Here is a 22189-nt window from a genome sequence, read left to right as displayed (position 1 = left end):
AACCAAGATGCCCTTCAACAGACGAATGGATAAGGAAGATGTGGTCCATATACACGATGGAGTATTATGCCTCCATCAGAAAGGATGAATACCCAAATTTTGTAGCAACATGGACGGGACTGGAAGAGATTATGCTGAGTGAAATAAGTCAAGCAGAGAGAGTCAATTATCATATGGTTTCACTTATTTGTGGAGCATAACAAATATCATGGAGGACATGGGGAGATGGAGAGGAGAAGGGAGTTGGGGGAAATTGGAAGGGGAGATGAACCATGAGAGACTCTGGACTCTTAAAAACAATCTGAGGGGTTTGAGGTGGCGGGGGCGTGGGAGGTTGGGGTACCAGGTGGTGGGTATTAGAGAGGGCACGGATTGCATGGAGCACTGGGTGTGGTGAAAAAATAATGAATACTGTTATGCTGAAAATAAATAAATTGAAAAAATTAGAAAAAAATAAATTAAAAAAAAAAAGATCCTGTGGGCAGGCTGGTTGGGAAGGGATCTTTGCGAGTAGCTAAAAACGAAGGGCAAAGTATGATTGAACATCTGGCTTTATTGGGGGAATTCAGGGGGAGGGGACACAAGTGCCCTCTTGCCTGCCTGAACCTCAGCAGTTGCCTCTTGCAACTGTACTAACACAGTAGCCATCAGCGCCTGCAGCCCTGGAAAGATGCCTAATCCAAATTGAGATGTGTGTCAGCATAAACCACATCAGCTCTTACTTAGTGTAAAGTAAAGAAGGTAAAATATCTCATTGATAATTTTTATATTGATTGTAAGCCAAAATGATAATATTTTGAATATATTAGACCAAATAAAATATATTATTAGAATTAATTTTACCTTCACGTGATCAAGGTCAATATCAGTGGTGGTAAGTCATGTTGATAATATACCCTTGATGTGATGAACATGGCACTCTACCTCTGTGATCTTCCTCACAAATTCCCATAACCTCAATATAGTTATGAAAAAAATCAGACAAATTCCAGTAGAAGGATGTCCTATAATATCTCTGACAAACAGTCCTCCCAACTCTCAAGGTCATCATAAACAATAAAAATCAGAAAAACTGTCACAACCAAGAGGAGCCCAAGAAAACATGGCAAAGAAATGTAATGTCATGACTTGGATTAGATTCGTGAATAGAAAAAGGACATTAAGTAAAAACTAAGGAAATCTGAATAAATTTGGGAGTTTAGTTGATGATAATATGTCAGTATTGGTTCCTTATTTGTAACAAATAAGCCCTACTAACATAAGAGATTAATAATTGGGTTTGTCCATGGAGGCATATTGGGAACTCTGTAACTCTGTACTCTCTGCTCTTTTTTTTTTTTTTTAACCTATAAATCTAGAACTGTCTTAACAATTATGTCTCAAAAAAAAAAAAAAAAAAAAGGAGCGGGGGAGACAAATAACATAGAGAAGCAGGATAGAGTTGAGATTGGGTCAGGCCACATGAGAAGGCTTCTGGGGTAGCCAGCAAAGCCCTATTACCCTGGGCAGTAATTATACAGGTGCTTACCTTACAATAACTCATTCAGCCATACATTTGTTATAAGGAAACAATATTGACTTTTTTAAAAAAAAAATGTGGCTACTAAATAATTTTATTTTTTTATTATTTTTTAAAAGATTTTATTTATTTATGTGAGACAGAGAGAGAGAACATAAGCACAGGGAGTGGGAGAGGGAGAAGCAGGCTTCCCGGTGAGCAGGGAGCCCAATGGGGGGCTTCATCCCAGGACCCTGGGATCATGATCTGAGCTGAAGGCAGAAGCTTAACGACTGAGCCACTCAGGCACCCCATTAGACAGTTTTAAATTACATATGTGACTTACATTATTTTTTATTGGAACACTCTGCCTTAGAAGCTTCCACTATCAGAATATTGTTCCACTTTGCTTTTGCATGCAAAATGCTTGTCAGGCCCTAACAGGGCAGAGAGCGGAGACTTCACTGAAATTACAGCAATTGATTACATGACTTTTTGTGCCAGCTTGCTAATGAATGTCCATGTTGCTTTCATTGAATGATGATGGTGGTAGATTATTGGAAAAATGGCCTCTTCTATTCATGGCCCTCTGTTTGGCAGTGAGGATGCAATTTTTTGAGACAGTCCCCCACAAATAAAAGCTTTGTGCACCCTCTGAAGGAGGTTCTATTTTCCAAAGCAGACATAAAATTATCATCATCACTTCCATTTTTTTGATTCCTAATATTTCTGCATGTACTTGCTGCCTCAAGCCATCACTTGACAAAAACCACATTTTTTTGTTTTCAAATCCTGGGTCCAGAAATGTGCAATGGACCAATTTAAATGGCTCCCAAGGTAACTCAATTCCCCGCATTTCCTCCATACCTCTGTTTTTGAGGTCTGCACACCACTTTTAGCATCTTCCCTGGCAAAGCATGATGGGAGCATCTTTGCAGATAAGAAATACTTGCTCTCTATTAAGAAATATTGCTTTGGTTACTTCTTCAGCAGTTTCTGGCATAGGAACCACTTTCTCTGCAGGCAACATTTGGTGGTTAGCAAGTCCTGCAATATTGGTGTTTTAATCTGCAAAGTACTGCATTAAAGGGTTTCTTTCATTCAAGCAGCCTTTTAAGAATGTAAGAGTTGCTATTTCATCGTGTTTGAACATCTTGTCTAAGTACATGACAAGGCAATTCCAAAATCTCTCGTCTGCCTTGTGGTTCATCTTTGCCTGAAGGAAAACGATGAAAGTGGCCTGTTATCTTTCTGTTTGTAGGACGTAATTCTGCTTCATTAGGCTGCACACTAATTACTTGCAGAAAGCACAACTGAAGATTCGTGGCCTAAATGGAATTAAGTAACTAAAAGCCAAATAGAATTTTGGGGGATCGTTTTAATGTTATGAATCCTAGAACATCAAGCAGTACTATGAAGATTAGAATTAGAAGCTAAGGGGGGCCTGGGTGGCTCAATGGGTTAAGTGTCTAACTTTGGCTTGGTCATGATCTCAGGGTCCTGGGATCAAGCCCCGCATCAGCCTCAGCAGGGAGTCTGCTTGTCCCTCTCCCTCTGGTCCTCCATTCCACTCTTCTCTCTCTCTCTGCTTCTCTCCCCCCCAACTTATGCACGCATGTGTTATGTATTAGTAATTTATTAGTAATTTTTTCATAACATGAAGCATTTTTTATATTCTTCATGGATTATTCTAACACTTTATTCTTTGCAAACTAAAAATATACTTTAGACTCCAACTGAGTGATAGGAATTCAAAATCCAAAACACATAAATCTTTTTTTATCAATTACATCTAAAATGCTTACCTATATTTGAAAATACATATTCAGATATTAATAAATGACTCCGAATGTGAGATCTCATTCTGCTATTGACGTTGTTGTGCTGATTAGATTTAATGTAGCTCTGTAGTCGCTTGCATATCGATCAGACGCAAGTTCAGGGAGGCCAGAAATAGTATTAAAGTTGGCATGTTGCTACTTAGAATGCCGGAAGGCTTTTGACCTTCAAAAACCCAATGCCACAAATGGATTTGGGCCAAATACTGTGGCTGAAACCAGACTGTGATACAGCCCTCATTCTTAGGACACAGTGGATGAATGGAGGTCCAGGCACTTAGGCAGGAAGCAAAGGAGAAGGCAGCTACCATAGACAGAAGCGGTTTGCTGCTCAAATTAACAGGGGATATAGAGTTAGGTCAGGAATAGGATTTGGTGATCAGGGCTAAAGGACATTGACATCAATTAAAGGGGAAGCTTAGATTAGTCCTATACTTTATGAAAAGTCTTCTAAATATCAAGCGTGCTAGGTATTTTCCTGTGCAGCCCAGATGTCGGCTAGTTTGGTGGGCCTCACTAGTTAGCTATACCAAAACTTGCCTCCACCCTTATCAGTGCTGCCAGTTATTTCCAGAAGACACTCAAAGGTGTGACTCACATCTTCCTTCTGTCAGTTGGTTTCACGTGTCTGTGGACACTGTCTATGCAGATGTTTGGAGAAGACCCTCCCCCACCCCCCCATAGCGTGGGAATCCCAGGGACCCTGCCAAGGACACTGCCTCTGGGTACACTCAGTGCCAACCCCTGGGTTCCTGAGCAGTGTTTGGCAAGGATTTGGAGAGTGTGGTGCCCAAATTTCTTCCCAAGTAGCTTTGCTTATACCCAGAGTACCTCAAATCCCTCTTGAACAGCCTTGCAGGCCTCTAAACTCCCCTCTCATTGGGGGCTAAAACCTAGACTCCTGTTCTATCACCTTTCCCCATTCTGGATTTTTCCTCTCCCACTACTTGGCTCTTCTTCTCATAAAAACATTCCTCTATCTTCTTCCAGTTTAAATAATAACAAGGAAAAAACCCATGTCCAAATGTAGACAGAGACGAATCAGTACTAGTGTGTGTAGAGGGTAGAGGAACAGGAATCGGGTATTGTTTTTAGCCATTCCCAAGTTGGGATGTTATTCTAATTTTCTGCTGCTGCATAAAACATTACCACAAGACCAGTGGCTTAGAACAACATCCATTTTTCTATCTCATGGTTCTGTAGGTCAGAAGTCCGGGCCAGCTCCCCTGGGTTCTCTCCTTAGGATTCTATTGATTTTCTCTTCTGCTATGAGCGGGAAAGAATTCTCTGCTCTTGAAGGGCTCATGTGTTCAGTGAGGCTCACTCAGACGATCTGTTTTGGGGAGTGACATCTCGTTTTCATTAGATTCCATCCCTGCCCAAAAAGGAAAGAATTAGGCCAGAATGAGGGCCGTTGTGGTCATTCTTGCAACTGTGCCCTCCACATCTAGACATCAGAATTATTACTTTGATCAGAATAAAATTTCCAGATTCTCAGGCATTTCTCTTCCTCTCTGAGATTCTGGTTTAGCAGAGCTGAGAATAACTCAGGAATCTGTACATTTCATGGGCTCTCAATGTGATTCTGAGGCAGTCTTTTCAGAAGAGTATTGGGCTGTCAGTAAATAGTCCAAAGAGGTCTGCTACAGGTATACTCATCTTTTATCCTCCCAATAACTTTTTTCAGATAAGTATAATTTTCTCTCCATTTTGGAGTAAGGAAATTGAGACACAGTGTCTAAGTAACTTCCCCAAGGTTCCCACAGTAAGCAGAAGAGCCAGGCTTAGAATTCCTGAGCTGTGGCTTGCAAAACCATATGAATGAACCATATGGATGAACCGTATGGTTCATTGATCTCTTGGAAAAAGATTGATAGTAAAATGGATACTTAAGAGTTTTTTTGGATCCAGGCAGATGGGCTTACATTTAAAATAACTTGGATTAGGATGTTGGGCAGGAATCCCAAGTAAGGGGAACTGGTAGATGCACTCCAGACTTAAATTAAATTTAACTTCTCCTGTACAAAGTTAGATATTTTCTATGCCATATGTCTTTAGTTGCTTATCTACATTCAAATCAATTATGCATATTTATTGAGAGTCTTATTCATTCATTAACTCATTTTAAAAAATAAACTTATTTACAGCATCGAATATTCAAAAAATATTTGAACATTCGGTATGGGTTGATCCATGCTGGTAAAATTTGCAAGAGAAATTTCATATAGAGAAACAGATGTATAATTATCAAAGTTCACAAAGGCATATAATCTGAGTATTGCACAGTACATATGGCCATGATGCAGTAATAAGAATACACTATCCAGGGGCACCTAGGTGGCTCAGTGGGTTAAGCCTCTGCCTTCAGCTCAGGTCATGATCTCAAGGTCCTGGGATCGAGCTCCACATTGGGCTCTCTGCTTGGTGGGGAATCTGCTTCCTCCTCTCTCTCTGCCTGCCTCTCTGTCTACTTGTGATCTCTGCCTGTCAAATAAATAAAATCTTAAAAAAAAAAATACACTATCCAGCAAAGGAAACAGTCAGCAAAACTAAAAGGCAACCTACAGAATGGGAGAAGATATTTGCCAATGACATATCAGATAAAAGGCTAGTATGCAAGATCTATAAGGAACTTATGCAACTCACACCCCCCAAAGAAATAATCCAACCAAGAAATGGGCAGAAGACATAAACGCACTTTTCTCCTCAGAAGCCATACAAATGGATAACAGACACATGAAAAAATGCTCAACATCCCTTGGCATCAGGGAAATACAAATCAAAACCACAATGAGATGCCACCTCACACCTGTTAGAATGGCTAAAATCAACAAGTCAGGAAACAACAAATGTTGGTGAAGGTGTGGAGAGAGGGGAACCCTCTGACACTATTGGTGGGAATGGGAGCTGGTACAGCTCTGGAAAACAGCATGGAGGTTCCTCAAGAAGTTGAAAATAGAGCTACCCTACAAGCCAGCAATTGTACAACTAGGTATTTACCACAAAGATACAAATGTAGTGATCTGAAGGGGCACCTGCACCCCAGTGTTCATGGCAGCAATGTTTACAATAGCCAAACTATCAAAAGAGCCCAGATGTCCCTTGCAGATAAATGGATAAAGAAGATATGATATACACAATAGAATATTACTCAGCCATCAGAAAGGATGAATACTTAACATTTACATCAGTGCGGAAGGAACTGTTGGGTATTATGCTGAGTGATATAAGTCAACCAGGGAAGGACAACTGTCATACAGTTTCACTCATATGTGGAATGTAAGAAACACGGCAGAGGACCGTAGGGAAAGGGAGGGAAAACAGAATGGGAAGTCATCAGGGAGGAAGAAAAACCACAAAGGACTCTAAACTATAGGAAACAGAGTGAGGGTTGCTAGAAGGGAGGTGCTTGGGAAGATGGAGTAGCTGGGTGATGGACATTAAGGAGGGCACATGACGTGATGAGCACTGGGTGTTATGCAACTGATAAATTATTGAACAATACATCTGAAACTAATGATGTACTGTAAGTCGGCTGATTGAATTAAAATTTTAAAAAAACCACACTATCACACACTCATTATACTGTGAGTTCCAAAGGACAGCAATAATTTAGGACCTTTTCACAAAGGGAAAATTCTATTAGTCCAAGCACTGTTTGTTCGAGACAACATTATACATTTATATTTCCACTCTGTAACAGAGGGATGTCTTGATAACTATTTCTAAATAAAATGTATTACTTGTTTAACTGGTTTTTTTTTCTGACCTTATATATTATTTTACTCATTTCTCAGGCAATTATTGTCTGCCTATCATGTGTCAGGACATGTGCCAGGAGCTAGCAGTATAAGAAAGCATCAATACTTCAGGAGTACATAGCCTGGTTAAGGAAGAGGGACATGTAGACAGAAGAAAATACGTATTTTTCTGGTGTTTTCAGACTTTAGGATTGTTTATTGTATAATCATTGTATTCTTTTAATTTTCATTTTATTTATTTAAAATTTATTTAATAAAAATATTTTAATTTAAAATTTAAAATAATTTAAATGATTTAAATTTATTTATTAATTTTATTCTTTAAAAGATTTTTATTTATTTATTCGAGAGAGAAAGATACAGTAAGAGAGGGAACACAGCAGGGGGAGTGGGTGAGAGAGAAGCAGGCTTCCCATGGAGCCAAAGGCAGAGGCTTTAACCCACTGAGCCACACAGGCGCCCCTAAATTTATTTTTTTTAAAGATTTTATTTATTTATTTGACAGAGAGAGACAGCGAGAGTAGGAACACAAGCAGGGGGAGTGGGAGAGGGAAAGCAAGCTCCCCGCCAAGCAGGGAGCCCGATGTGGGGCTCGATCCCAGAACTCAGAGATCAAGACCTGAGCCAAAGGCAGATGCTTAACGACTGAGCCATCCAGGTGCCCTGTTGTATTCTTTTTAGAAAAAACATCAAAACTTTTGCTGTAGGGACATCTGGGTGGCCTTTGGCTCAGGTCATGATCCCAGGGTCCTGGGATTGAGACTCACCTTGTGCTCCCTGCCCAGGGGGAAGTGTGCTTCTCTTTCTCTGCCTCCTGTTCCCTTTGCTTGTACTCATTCTCTCCCTGTCTCTCTCAATCTAATACATAAATAAAATCTTAAAAAAAAAACAACTTTTGCTTTAAATCTAGTGCCACTTCACCTGAAAGGGAGTCTGAATATGGAAGAAAAATTTATTGAGTACATTCTTTGAAAATGTGTACATCCTATTTAAAAATAAATGTATCCCATGTTTTCTAACTTTTCAGGCTCTCTGTAAGACGGAAGTGCTATGGTTGAACAGTAATTTCTATCAGAGGCACAAGAGAAGTTGCTTTCTGACCTTTGAGCTATGGCTTGAAGAATCTGTAGGTTCCGTTGCTTTAGTGCAAGTGCAGGAAGAACACACAGTCCAGGCAGAGGGAACAGCATGTACAAAGGCACAGGGGCATGGTATACACAGGAAATGAGAAGGGCCCATTCACTGAGCCTGGAGGAAAGAGAAAATGAGAGAAAGAGGGAGGGCATAGCCTAAAGTCAGTTCGGAACACATCCTATCTACCAAAGCAAGGACTGTGGACACTTCCTGGAGCGTAAGGGAATTAGATAAGGGTTTTAAGCAGGGGATTGAGCTGATTCATATTTTAAGAAAAGAGGCATCTCTGGCAGCAGAGAGGAGAATTGACTGGACCAAGCAAGGAGACCACTCTTGGCAAGAAGCGATGAGGTATGTGAGAATGAAGCAAGTTTGAGAAGTAACGGGAACATAGGACTTCCATTTCCCACCAAATGTAGCTCTTGATACCTAGCCTGGGGAGCATGGGAATTAGGTAGTGGTGACTAGACATGAAGCTTATTGTGTCAAGTATTTTAATTTAATTTAATTTTATTTTATTGTGTCAAGTTAATGGATGAGGGCTTTGTAATGCAACCCAATATCTTAACCATAAGAAGATCAGTGTAAGCCAAGATGTGGGGTGAGAGGGACAGTGGAGGGAGGTGGGATGAATATCCTACATAGACCCAACACAAGTCACTTGAAATGATTTACTGTTGCCTTCTTGGTGGGTCTGAGTAACTTTAGATATCTGGAACAAAGCTCAATTTATTTTTTCCCTCTCCATTCTACCCTTGGTTCCAGAAACTTCTCCCAGATAGCCCCATGGCTTATTTTCTCACTCCCTGTGGGTGCCTGCTGAAGGTGGTGAAAACTAGAAGGTTGAAAAAGCAAATTCAAGCCTCTCTTTTGCATGGTGTTTTTGAGAAACAAAGACGAGGGAATCTAATCTTTTTGTTTTAAAATGTTACTCTTATGGGGTGCCTGGGCGGCTTAGTGGGTTAAGCATCTGCCTTTGAGTCAGCTTGTGATCTCAGGGTCTTGGGATCTAACTCTGCATTAGGTTCCCTGCTCAGCAGGGAGTCTGCTTCTCCCCCTCCCTCTACCCCGCCCCCTGCTCTCTCCCCTTCTTGTGCTCTCTCTCTCTCTCAAATAAATAAACTATTTTTTAAAAAAGACTTTAATTTTTTAAATTATTTTTATTGGATACTGAATATATAAAAAGGAGGAAGTGTAACAGATGTGAAAAGGTTAAAAAATAATACCTCAAACACCCATATATTTAATATCTAGTTTTATTTATAATAATAATAATAATTATAATAATGATTGTTATTATTATTAATGGCATTATGGTGTGAAGGAATTGGGAATGAATGTTCAACATCTAATTTTAAGATGAACGATGACCTGTGCCTTTGGAGCCAAGTTCATTCTGTGTGTCTCCTTGATCTCTCCCCCTTCCCTTCTGCCCAGAGGTAACCATGACTCAGAACTTTATGCTTGTCCATTGCCCTACTTTTCTTTACAATTTTATCACCTATCAATCCCCAATCAATATATTGTTTAATTTTCTGTATTCCTGAACTTTTTAAAGTCGAATCATACAGAATCTAGTCTTCCGTGACTTGTTTTTGTTACTCACCTTATGCTTTTGAAATGTAGCCAAGGCTACTGATTATTACTGCTGCACAGTATTCAAGTTAAAGAACAAGCCACATCGGCAGATGCAAAGCAGCAACCATGCATGACTCCATCTCTATCCACGTTGGCCAGGCTGGTGCCCAGATTGGCAGTGCCTACTGGCAGCTCCATTACCTGGAACATGGCATTCATCCTGATGGCCAGATGCCAAGTGACAAGACCATTGATGGAGGACTTGCTCCTTCAACACCTTCTTCGGTGAGATGGGCGCTGGCAAGAATGTGTTGTAGACCTGGAACCCACAGTCATTGATGAAGTTCACACTGGCACCTACCGCCAGCTCTTCTACCCTGAGCAGGTCATCACAGGCAAGGAAGATAGTGGCAATAACTACGCCCGAGGGCACTACCGCATTGGCAAGGAGATCAGTGACAGAATTTGTAAGGTGGATGACCAGGGCACAGGTCTTCAGGTCTTCTTGGTTTTCTTTAGCTTTGTAGGGGGGACCTGGTTCCAGGTTCACCTCCCTGGTGATAGAACATCTCTCTGTTGATTATGGCAGGAAGTCCAAGCTGGAGTTCTCTATTTACCCAGCCCCCTAGGTTTCCATGCTTTCGTGGTAGACATCTATGACATCTGTCATTGAAACCTCCATATTGAACACCCAATCTACACTAATCTAAATAGGTTGATAGGTCGAATTGTGCCCTGCATCACAGCTTCCTTCAGATTTGATGGAGCCCTGAATGTTGATCTGACAGTATTCCAGACCAACCTGGAGCCTCATCCCTGCATCCACTTCCCTCTGGCCATGAATGCCCCTGTCATCTCTGCTGAGAAAGCCTACCACGAACAGCTTTCTGTAGTAGAGATTACCAATGCTTGCTTTGAGCCAGCCAACCAGATGGTGACATGTGACCCTCACCATAGTAAATACATGGCTGGATGCCTGATGTACTGTGGCTACATGGTTCCCAAAGATGTCAATGCTGCCATTGCCACCACCAAAACCAAGCATACCACCCAGTATCATTCAAAGTGGGCATAAATGACCAGCCTCCCACTGTGGTACCTGGTGGAGATCTGGCCAAAGTCCAGCGAGCTGTGAGCATGCTGAGCAACACCACAGCCATTGCTGAGGCCTGGGCTCGCCTGGACCACAAGTTTGACCTGATGCATGCCACGTGTCTCTCTGTTCACTGGTACATGGGGGAGGGCATGGAGGAAGGAGAGTTTTCTGAGGCTTGTAAGGACATGGCTGCCCTTGGAAGGATTATGAGGAGGATGGTGTGGATTATGTTGAAGGAGAAGGTGAAGGAGAAGGAAATGTCACAAAGATGCTGCTTTTGCTGGGAAGCTTATTCTGTTTTGAACATTGAAAACTTGTGCTCTGATTACTTAATTTGACATACAATTACTGACCTGTGCTTTAAAACACAACACTTTGTTACAGACCCAAGCTGTCCATGTCTCTGATGGGTTTGAATACGGTATTCCCTGTCTTAAATTTAAAAAAAAAAAAAAAGCCACAATCTATCCGTTCTCTAATCAACAGATTTATGTACATTGTATTTTTTTATTATAAAACAGTGTTTCTTTAAATATTTTGTCTTCTGATATTTATATATAAGAGTTTCTTTAGAAAATATATCTGGAAGTGGAATTGTTGGGTCACAGGATATGTGTATCCTTGAAGTTATTAATTAATGTCAAACTGTTTTCCAAACAGGTAATAACTACTTATCCTTTGACTAGCAGAGTATATGAGTACCTCTTGCTCCTTATCTCCAATCAAATTTGATATTGTGAGGATTTAAAATCTTTGCCAGTTGCGTAGATGTAAAAATCTCATTTTATTTTATTTTAGTAGGCTCCATGCCCAAGGTTGGGCTTGAACTCATGACCCTGAGATCAGGAGTCACATGTTCTACCAACTGGGCCAGCAGGTGTGCCAAAAGTATACCATTTTAGTTATGATTTTCTGTTCCTCAAATAATAAAGGTGAGAATCATTTCGTGTTCATTTGCCATTGGTTTTGTGTTTTTTTCCTCTCTGAAGTTTCTGATTCCAGTCTTGTGCCCATTAAAAATTGTTTTGTCTTTTCCCTATTGAAAATTTGGAATCTGGGGCACCTGGGTGACTCAGTGGTTAAGTGTTTGCCTTCAGCTCAGGTCATGATCCTGCGTCTTGGGATTGAGCCCCACACCGAGCCCCACATCAGGCTCCCTGCTCCACAGGGAGCCTGCTTCTCCCTCTCCCACTTCCCCTGCATGTGTTTCCTCTCCAGCTGTGTCTCTCTCTGTCAAATGAATAAATTAAAAAAAAAAAAAAAGAAAAGAAAATTTGGAATCCTTCATACATTTTGGACAATAGCCCTCTGTCAGTTGTATGTGTTGCTAATATCTTTTCTCAGTATGCATTCCGTCTTTTCATTTTTCTCATGATCCTCTGACAAACAGAAATTCTGCATTTTAACGTGGTTGAGTTTAACCAACCTTTTCTTTTAGAGGTTGTGCCTGTTTGGGTCTTGCTTCAGAGATCCTCTTCTTTTCCAAGGTCTTTTTGTTTTTCCTTTTAAAGATTTATTTACCCATTTGAGAGAGAGAGAGAGAGTGAGAGAACACACAAGCACACAAGGGGGGGAAGGCAGAGGTAAGTGAAAGAAGCAGACTCCCTGCTGAGCAGGGACCCTGATGCGGGGCTCAATCCCAGGACCCCAAGATCATGACTGAAAACTGAAATCAACAGTTGGACACTCAATTGACTGAGCTACAAGGCACCCCTCTTCCCAGGTCTTAAATATATTCTCTTTTTTTTCTTTCCTAGAAGTTTTATAGTTTTACTTTCCACAATTAAGCCTTGAATCCATCTGGAATTTTTTTTTTTCTGTTGTATGAGGTATAGTTCCAATTACATTTTATTTAACATACATAACCCATTGTAGAGGCCCTCCATTTCTCACGGGGCTGCAGTTCCAGTTGTGTTGGATCATCTCCAAAGAAGGCTCTGATCAGCTCTTTACCTCCTTATAAATATTCTGCTCTATCCATGAAGAGCTAAGGCCTGTTTCTTTTCCCCTAGAATCTGGGCTGGTCTGGCTACTAGCTCGAACAAATCAGGAGGGGTCATCTGGAAGAGAACAGAACCCCAGACAGCACTCTGGCCATGGGAGAGCAGTCTTATTGGAATCGCAATCTGGGTCCAGTGACCACCTGAATACAGCTGGAATGACTGAGTCATGGTGAGACCAATAGTAGGACTGGCCAGGCAATTCACAGAATCATCAGAAATTATAAAATGGTTGCTGTAGTTTTAAGACATGAGGTACTGGGTAGTTGGTGACATCGCAACTGATAGTCACTGCAACAAATCCAGTTTCCATACATGTTAGAGTTTGTTTCAAGGCTGTTTATTCTGTTTCTATTGGATTGTTTGTCTCAATGACTATCTGATAGGGCGTGTATTTTTACCTTGCTCTCCTTTTTCCTGTTTTCATATAACGTTTGAAAGCAAGAATTTGCTTACTTGATCACACACACCCCTCACATCTATTATATATGTTTCTCCACTTATGTGGTCTTCTTGAAAGATAAAATGAAGCATATTACAATTTGTAAAGTTCATTGGAGCAAAAATCAATTCAAGTTGGGCAATGCCAAACTGGAAACAGTTAGGAGGGCTTCGCCAATAAGAGCTACAAGAAAAACTTAACAGAGAAGAGGCAGAAGCAAAGCAAGAGAATGACTTGGCTGTAAGAGGCTGCGTTACCTGGGAGAGCTAGTAGCTGTCCTTGGTTGTCCTTGGGTTTCAGTTTTTTAACTTTGAGGCATTATAGGCAAAAGTTTGGGTTTGCTTACGTAGACTACTAAGGCATTAAAGCCATCTCAGTCTAACAGCTTTCTTGTTTAATCTACTTAATAGTCTTCTTTAATGTCTTCTAACATTAGATTTATAATCTTCTCCATAGAGGTCTTACATGTCTTTTGTTGGATCTCTTTCTAGTGTTTATTGCTGTTGTAAATCTCTTTGTTACTGATATGTACAAATGCAATTTACTATTGCATACTGATTTCATAACCAGAAACTTTTCTCTTACTAATTTTTTTCCTTTTTTTAAATTTTTTTGTCAGAAAGAGAGGAGAGAGAGCTCAGGGGCAGGGGGAGGTAGAGAAGCAGGCTTCCTACTGAGCAAGGAGCCCAATGTGGGGCTCGATCCCAGGACCCTGGGATCATGACCTGAGTGGAAGGCAGACGCTTAACAGACTGAGCCACTCAGGCATCTCAAACCACTTATTAATTTCTAAACTTTATCTTTGGATTCTTCAGAGTATTGTGTGTAGATAATCCTATCATCAGCAAACAAGGATAACTTTGTTTCTTTTTTTTCAACCTTATCTATTTTATGTCTTATTCTTATCTTACTTCACTGGTCAGAAAGTCTAGTGCCATGATAAATAGAACACTTGTTCTTGATCTTAAAAGAATTTTTATATTTTTAAATCTCACTTTTTTTTTTCTTAGAGATTTTTTAAGTAACCTCTATGTCCAATGTGGGGCTCAAACTTACAACCCTGAGATCAAGAGTTGGGTGCTCCTGGAGGACAACAGGAGAAGGAAGGGAAAAATGAAGCAGTGGCGGGGGGGGGGGGTGGTTATCAGAGGGGGAGATGAGCCATGAGAGCAAGGGACTCCCGAGAAACAAACTGAGGGTTTTAGAGGGGAGGTGGTTAGGGGGATGGGCGAGCTTGGTGATGAGTATTAAGGAGGGCATGTATTGCACGGAGCACGTGTGTTAGACACAATGAATCATGGAACAATACATCCAAACTAATGATGTACTGTATGGTGACTAATTTTTTTTTAAGATTTTATTTATTTATTTGACAGAGAGAGACAGAGAGAGAGAGAGGAAACACAAGCATGGGGAGTGGGACAAGAGAAGTCAGCTTCCCGCTGAGCAGGGAGCCTGATGTAGGGCCCGATCCCAGAACCCTGGGATCATTACCTGAGCTGAAAGCAGATGCTTAACGACTCACTCGGAGCCGCTGTATGGTGACTGATATAAATTAATAATAATTTTTTTTTAATGGCAAAAAAAAAAAAGAGTTGCTTGCTCCACCAAGTGAGCCAGCCAGGCACCCCTTTATATCTTACTAATAGTAAGTATGAATTTTTGCTATAGCTTTTTTCCTCTAGAAAAACTTTATATGGTTAAAGAGGTTTTCTTCTTTCTATTTTGTTGCAAAAAAATTTTTTCCCCAAACCATAATCTAAAATTCCCTTCTATTAAATCATTCTCCTACTTCTCTTGAGATGATGGTATTTTTTTTTCACCCTTAATTTGTTGCCTTGGTATATTAAAATATTTTTAAAAGGTAAACCAATCTTGAATTCCTGGAATGAACCCAATTTTGTAATAATCAAATATGTTTTTTATTCGTTGCTAGAGTCAGTTTGTTAAATTTTGTTTAGGATTTTTGCATTTGTGATCATTATTGACATTGATCTATAATTTTTTAGTCTTTTAATGCTATTGCCTCTCTTTGATGTATATGATGCTTATGTTGACACTATACAATGACTTGGAAAATATTTCCTCTTTTTCTATATCCTAAAAGAATGCAAAATTAGATTTACTTCCCTTTTATGACCCTAATAGTATTTATCTGTGTTTTCTTGGTTTTTTCTTACTTGTTTTTTCCCAGAGATTTGTCAATTTTATTAATCCTGAAAAAAAAAAAAAACTTTTAGGGGCACCTGTGTGGCTCAGTCAGTTGACCATTGACTCTTGGTTTCAGCTCAGATCACGATCTCAGGGTGGTGAGATCAAGCCCTACATTGGGCTCAGCACTCAGAGTGGAGTCTGCTTGGGATTCTCTCTTTCCCTCTTCCTCTGCCCCTACTCACCTAAATAAATAAATAAATAATAAAATCTTAAAAAAAATCTTTTGTCGAGCCTCTCTGTTTTGTGTTTTCTTTTTTTTTCATTTCAACATTTAAAAAAAAAATTTTTTTATTTATTTGCAGCATAACAGTATTCATTATTTTTGCACCACACCCAGTGCTCCATGCAATCCGTGCCCTCTCTAATACCCACCACCTGGTACCCCAACCTCCCATCCCCTGCCCCTTCAAAACCCTCAGATTGTTTTTCAGAGTCCATAGTCTCCCATGGTTCACCTCCCCTTCCAATTTCCCCCAACTCCCTTCTCCTCTCTAACTCCCCATGTCCTCCATGCTATTTGTTATGCTTCACAAATAAGTGAAACCATATGATAATTGACTCTCTCTGCTTGACTTATTTCACTCAGCATAATCTTTTCCAGTACCGTCCATGTTGTGTTCTTTATGAATTTCTGCTTTTATATTTATTTCTTTTTTCCTATCTTCTAAAATTAGATGTTAAGCTAATTACTTTTTACCCTTTATTCTTTTACAATATATGCATTTAGGCTACTATACATGTCCCTCTAAATACTGCCTTAGCCATATCTTGTTAATTTTGACAAGTAGTGTTACTGTTCAGTTCTAAATATTTTCTAGTTTTCATTAGGATTTCTTTGTGCTGGAGCTATTTAAAAGTATGTTTTTCAACATGCAAGTGTGTGACTTTTTGTTTTATTTTTAAAAATTAATATCTAAATTAGTTGCATTATAGTCAGAGATTGCGGATACTTATTTTTTGGAATTTGTCGAGAATATCTTGTGATTAGTTCACAAGTCATTTTTCATAAATTACTCCATAAAGCTTGTAAAGAATGAATATTTTCCCATTCTTAGATTCAATGTACTATATATAAATATTATATCAAGCTCACTCACAGTGATTCAATCATCTTCTTCATCACTGATTTTTCTGTGGGTTTGAGTATAAACTACTTTATATGTTTATGTTTAATTTCTTATCTTGTTCCAGAAAGCTGTGCCTGTTCTATGTTTGTACTGTACTTCTTTTCAAGACTCTGTTTGATTCCCTTGGGTGACTCTGACACTTGATGATTTACTCTACTCTTTGCAGGTTATATGAGATAACAAACAACCCCAAAATCTCATACATGCACCCCGATGTTTATAGCAGCATTATCTGCAATAGCCAAATTATGGAAAGAGCCTAAATTCCATTGATAGATGAGTGGATAAAGAAGATGTGATATATGTGATATATGTTATATATGTATACACACACACACACACACACACACACACACACATATATAATGGAATATTACTCAGATGTAAAAAGAACGAGATCTTGCCATTTGAATGATGTGGATGGAGCCAGATAGTGCTATGCTAAGCAAAATAAGTCCGTGAAAGAAAGACAAATACCACGTGATTTCACTCATATGTGGAATTTAAGAAACAAAACAAATGAACATAGTGGGGGGCGGTGGTGGGAAAGAGGGGCAAACCTAGGAACAGACTCTACACCATAAAGAAGGAATTGATGGTTCCTGGACAGGAGGTGGGTGGGGGGTGATGGATGAAACAGGTGATGGAAATTAAAGAGGGCACTTGTGATGAGCACCAGGTGTTGTGTAAGTGATGAATTACTAAAGTCTGCATTGGAAACAAACAACTCCAAAATCTCAATGTGTTACAACCACAAAGGCTTCCTTTTCCTCCGTCTTACATGTTATTCCCTGGTCAGCCCTGCTCTGTGTCTTCACTCTGGGATCCAGATTGGAGGAGAAATCCACACGTAAGATGGGCTGCTTTCTCTTAGAGGGAAAAGAGCCATGAATAACCCAAGCTGCTCGAGCGTGTGCTTGGCTGAGGCATACAACACTTCCACGCACACTGCAGGTGGCCAAACAAGCCATGTGGCCAAGCCTGATGTGGGGCTGGGGAGGAGGGGGGGTATAATTATATCACAGAGAAGGAGGAGAGAATGGTAGGGAACAATAACATAATCTACAACACCTACTTTTTGTTCTCTTCAAGTAGTCCCTACCCAGAATTTCTAAACAAGATCTTTTGATAATGAATTTAGGGCTGCCCCTGCCTGGCCCCAATTTTAGGGTACATGCAGTTCAAAGTAGCTGAGCTGGGTGATTTGTTTATGCTTTGCTTAGATATGCTCGCGGATGTTTTGCATGCAGTATTGTCTTACCTCAATCGTTAGACTGAAGATGGTTAAGACCCCGCAAACAGTGAAAAATGCACACCAACAAATACATCCAATTGTGCTTACCACTTGAGGGATGTTTAAGAACTACCTGAATTTCACACCAGATCCGTAGGTCCCGGTTAAGTTTGTAACTGCCTAGGAACACATCTGCATTCTCCAGCAGATCCCACAGCGAGATTGGGGTGGGGGAGCATCTGTTTTGTTCACCATTGTGCTGCTGGGACTAGCACTGCATTTGGCATACAATAAGCCTTTGATGAAAACGTGTGCAATGAATAAGCAAACTAAATGGGAATTAGAACACAAAGCTAGGGCTCCTCATCAAATGAATGGGGTCAAGTTAGTCAAGATAAACTATGGTCATCAGAAGCCCATGATAAAATGAAGATAATATTCACACGAAAACAGCAAAGTCTTTGGGGGAGTATCTGTTTTTTTTCGTGTAAAGTCCAATAAATGATAAAAAAAGCCCGGACAAATTGAGGTGGTTTCCAAGTCAGTGTAGAGAACTATTTTATTTTAATTTATTTTATTCCATTTTGTTTCATTTTATTTATTTATTTATTTATTGCCCTTTTTCTTTCAAGTCTTCATAAGCAGAACTTGTCAGGCTGGTAATGATTAATTCTATTTTATGTCATACCCTGGGAGAGCCCCAGAAAGGTAGGCAGCCTAAGGAATGAGTACGGCCATTCTGGAGTTTTTCTGTTTGAGAACCAGCCTCTCCTGTATGCCCAGAACCGCCAGCAGATGTCATGCCTGATCTCTGTGGTGATTCTGCTGTCTGCTTTTGGTTAACTGTTTTCATGACACCATGTTTTTCTACATCTGGCGTGCTTTGTACACACAGGGCGTATTTTCTCACTCATCTCCCGTGATCAAGGACAGCTATGATCTGCTTCTTTATTGATTCTTGCGATAAAGATTTATCATGTGCCTACCCCATGTCCTGGACTGAGACTACCGTGGTGAGCAAAAACAGACACAGCCTCCACCCTCCTGAAGAATTCTACTGGAGAGAATAGTTAGTTCAAAGAGTAATTTTGAAAATTATGATTTTGGTTATGCTGGTAGAAGCAGATGGCTCCAGGAGGGCAAGTGAAACAAAATGGACCAAATGTAGCCTAAGGAACCAGGGAAATTCTTCCAGGGAATCAAGGTTTCTAGTGAGTTCTAAAAGATGAGTAGGTTGAACAGACCAAGAACCAGGGAGAGAGGCTGGGTTTTACCTTTAGTGAGTCTTTGTTCTTTTAATGGGGAGAAAAGACGTGTCCTGTTAAACACACAGGTTCTGGGTTATATGCTTCCTGGAATCGAATCCTTCCTCTGTCCTTTACGAGTTCTGCTTCAGTTTTCTCCTCTGTACAATCAGGAAAGAACCTTGCCAGGGTTACTGTCAGGATTACTGTTTTAGGATTAAATGAGCTAATTCATGCCAGCACTCAGCGCAGTTGGCCCTTGTTGTCATTTCCCAGAATATTCAGCGATACCCATTGCACCTTAATTATTTCTCAGATTCTGAAATTCTCTGTGAATTGGAGCAGTGCAAACCCCGAGGACTCCAGTCTGCTAAGTTTGGTTTCTGAAGCACAGCAGCCTCTTGGCTTTGCTTGTTGCATGTGTGTCTTATGTAGAGGCCATATGAGAATCCGGCCAAGTTTCATATAATTTCAAGCCATGTATTTTAGCTATGAGTCCTAGAATGTAATCTTTTCTTCCTAATCCCATTGATCCCTGGCCACACTGATAGAGAGTCCTTGAATCTTAAGGTAACAAATCACAGACTCGTTTTAAAGTCATCGATACATAGATCTGTGTATTGTTTTATGCTCAATTAGTTTTCTTTGTTGTTGTTGTTCAATTAGTTTTGATTGTAAATTTTCCAATATTGAGGTGCCTGGATGGCTCAGTGGGTTAAAGCCTCTGCCTTCCGCTCAGGTCATGATCTCAGGGTCCTGGGATCGAGTCCCGCATCGGGCTCTCTGCTCAGCAGGGAGCCTGCTTCCTCCTCTCTCTCTGCCTGCTTCTCTGCCTACTTTTAATCTCCGTTCTGTCAAATAAATAAATAAAATCTTAAAAATTTTTTTCAAATATTACCCCTTCAATCTCAGGGCTGTTCAACATCTGAAATCACATCACTTTCCTTGACTGTTTAATGAGGATCTTCATGGTTTGATTCTGGGGAGTGCTTTGAAGTCTGTTTTTAATAACAAGGACACTAAAAAAGATGTACAGGGCATAATTAAATGGTCTTAGGTTTTTGTAGAGATTTGAAGCAAAAAATACAAATAGACAAAGCTGGGGGGAAAAGCCTCCAAAAAGAAGAGCACACCTTTTAAATTGCATAGTTTGGGTTTTTTTTTTTTTAATTATATGGTATTACAGAATATCAGTCAAATGTCCTGAGTTTTATTTTTATTTTTAGTTGAAATATAGTTGACATACAATATTACATTTGTTTTAGGTATATAACATAGTGATTTGACAATTTACACATTTTGTAAGTGCTTACCACAATAAGTATGGTTACTACCTGCTGCTCTACATCATTATTACTATTTTTTACGATTTTATTTATTTATTTGACAGAGAGAGAGAGCGAGCGCACATGAGAGAGAGGGAACACAAGTACAGGGAGTGGGAGCGTGAGAAGCAGGCCCGCCACAGAGCAGGGAGCCCAAAGTGGGGCTTGATCCCAGGACCCTGGGACCATGACCTGGGCCAAAGGCAGATGCCTAACAAATGAGCCACCAGGTGCCCTGCTATACAACATTATTGCAATGTTATCGACTATATTTCTTATGCTGTACTTTTCATTCAAGTGATTTATGCATTGGGTAATTGTAAGTTTGTACCTCTTAGCCCCCTTCACCTATTTCGCACATAACCTCCACTCCTCTCTGCTCTGTTCGTTTTATGTACTTATGAGTCTGTTTCTGTTTGTTTCTTTGTTTGTGTTTTCCCCTTGGATCCTCCTGGGTTTTGAATATTGTAAGTTTTTTTTTTTATTATTTCTTTTCAGTGTAACAGTATTCATTGTTTTGAATATTGTAAGTTTTAGTTTTTTAACTTGCCCATTATTCATTCTTGGTTAATCTTTTTGACTTGCAAAATATGCCAGAACTTTCTTTATAGCTATTAAAAAAATAAAAGAAGATACAGATTTGACACCAATTTTATTCACATCTACATAACGATATAGCAAAAATACTGTGAGACTTTACTCATGGTTCTCTTTGGGTTCTGGGATTAGAGGGAAGCCTTTGTTTTTGTTATCATTGTTCTATGTATAATTTTCATTTCATAATACAAATTTGTAGTGTTGGCTTTCTTTTTTTTTTAATTTAAAGATTTTATTTATTTATTTGACAGAGAGAGATCACAAGTAGGCAGAGAGGCAGGCAGAGAGAGAGAGAGGAGGAAGCAGGCTCCCTGCTGAGCAGACAGCCTGTTGATGCGGGGCTCCATCCCAGGACCCTGAGATCATGACCTGAGCAGAAGGCAGCGGCTTAATCCACTGAGCCACCCAGGCGCCCTGTAAGTGTTGGCTTTCTAAGGGGACCTAGAAAATAGTTCTCAGTCCTAAGCAATTCCATTTGAATATAATCACTTATTTTTTTAAAGATTTTATTTATTTATTTATTTGAGAGAGGGAGAGAGAGACCACATGCATGAGCAGGGGGAGAGGGGCAGAGGAAGAAGGAGAAAGAATCTTAAGCAGACTCCAGGCTGAGTGTAGAGCTGGAGGCAGGGCTCCATCTCGCCACCCTGAGGTCATGACATGAGCCAAAATCAAGAGTCTGATGCTGAATGGACTGAACCCCTCAGGCACTCCTAATCCATTCATTTTAAACAGTACAAAAGCAATAAAAAAAATTTAGTAAAAGAAATACGAGAGTTTATTAGAAAATGTCCAACTTCCAGAATGCTTTGTCTGTTAAGGGTTAATATATATGATAGCTGCAATATCCCTTCTTGTGGTTCTTAGGGGTCTTACCTTTGGATTGATTCATTATTGAGACTAAATTACATTTTCTGGAAAAGAGAATTCCATTTCTCAACAGACTAGTTGCCTTAGACCAGCTACATTAGCCCTACGTGTCCCCGATGTAACCAAAGAATCAATAAAAGCTGGTGGCGTAAGACTAGTCATAAATTTGATTTCTTGTATCCAAAATCATTTCCATTCCAGGCTGATCTCACAATGACAGTCTGATGTGTT

General features: G+C 39.9%; 1 pseudogene; it reads left to right on the top strand.

Annotated features, from left to right (window-relative positions):
• The first annotated feature begins 9935 nt into the window (after positions 1–9935).
• LOC132020236 (tubulin alpha-1A chain-like) lies at positions 9936–11215 on the top strand (annotated as a pseudogene).
• Positions 11216–22189: the final 10974 nt, after the last annotated feature.

Source organism: Mustela nigripes, chromosome 6, assembly GCF_022355385.1.
Source record: "Mustela nigripes isolate SB6536 chromosome 6, MUSNIG.SB6536, whole genome shotgun sequence".
Classification (NCBI taxonomy): domain Eukaryota; kingdom Metazoa; phylum Chordata; class Mammalia; order Carnivora; family Mustelidae; genus Mustela; species Mustela nigripes.
Note: the sequence above shows the minus strand (reverse complement) of the source record. Positions and strands in the feature narration are given on the sequence as shown.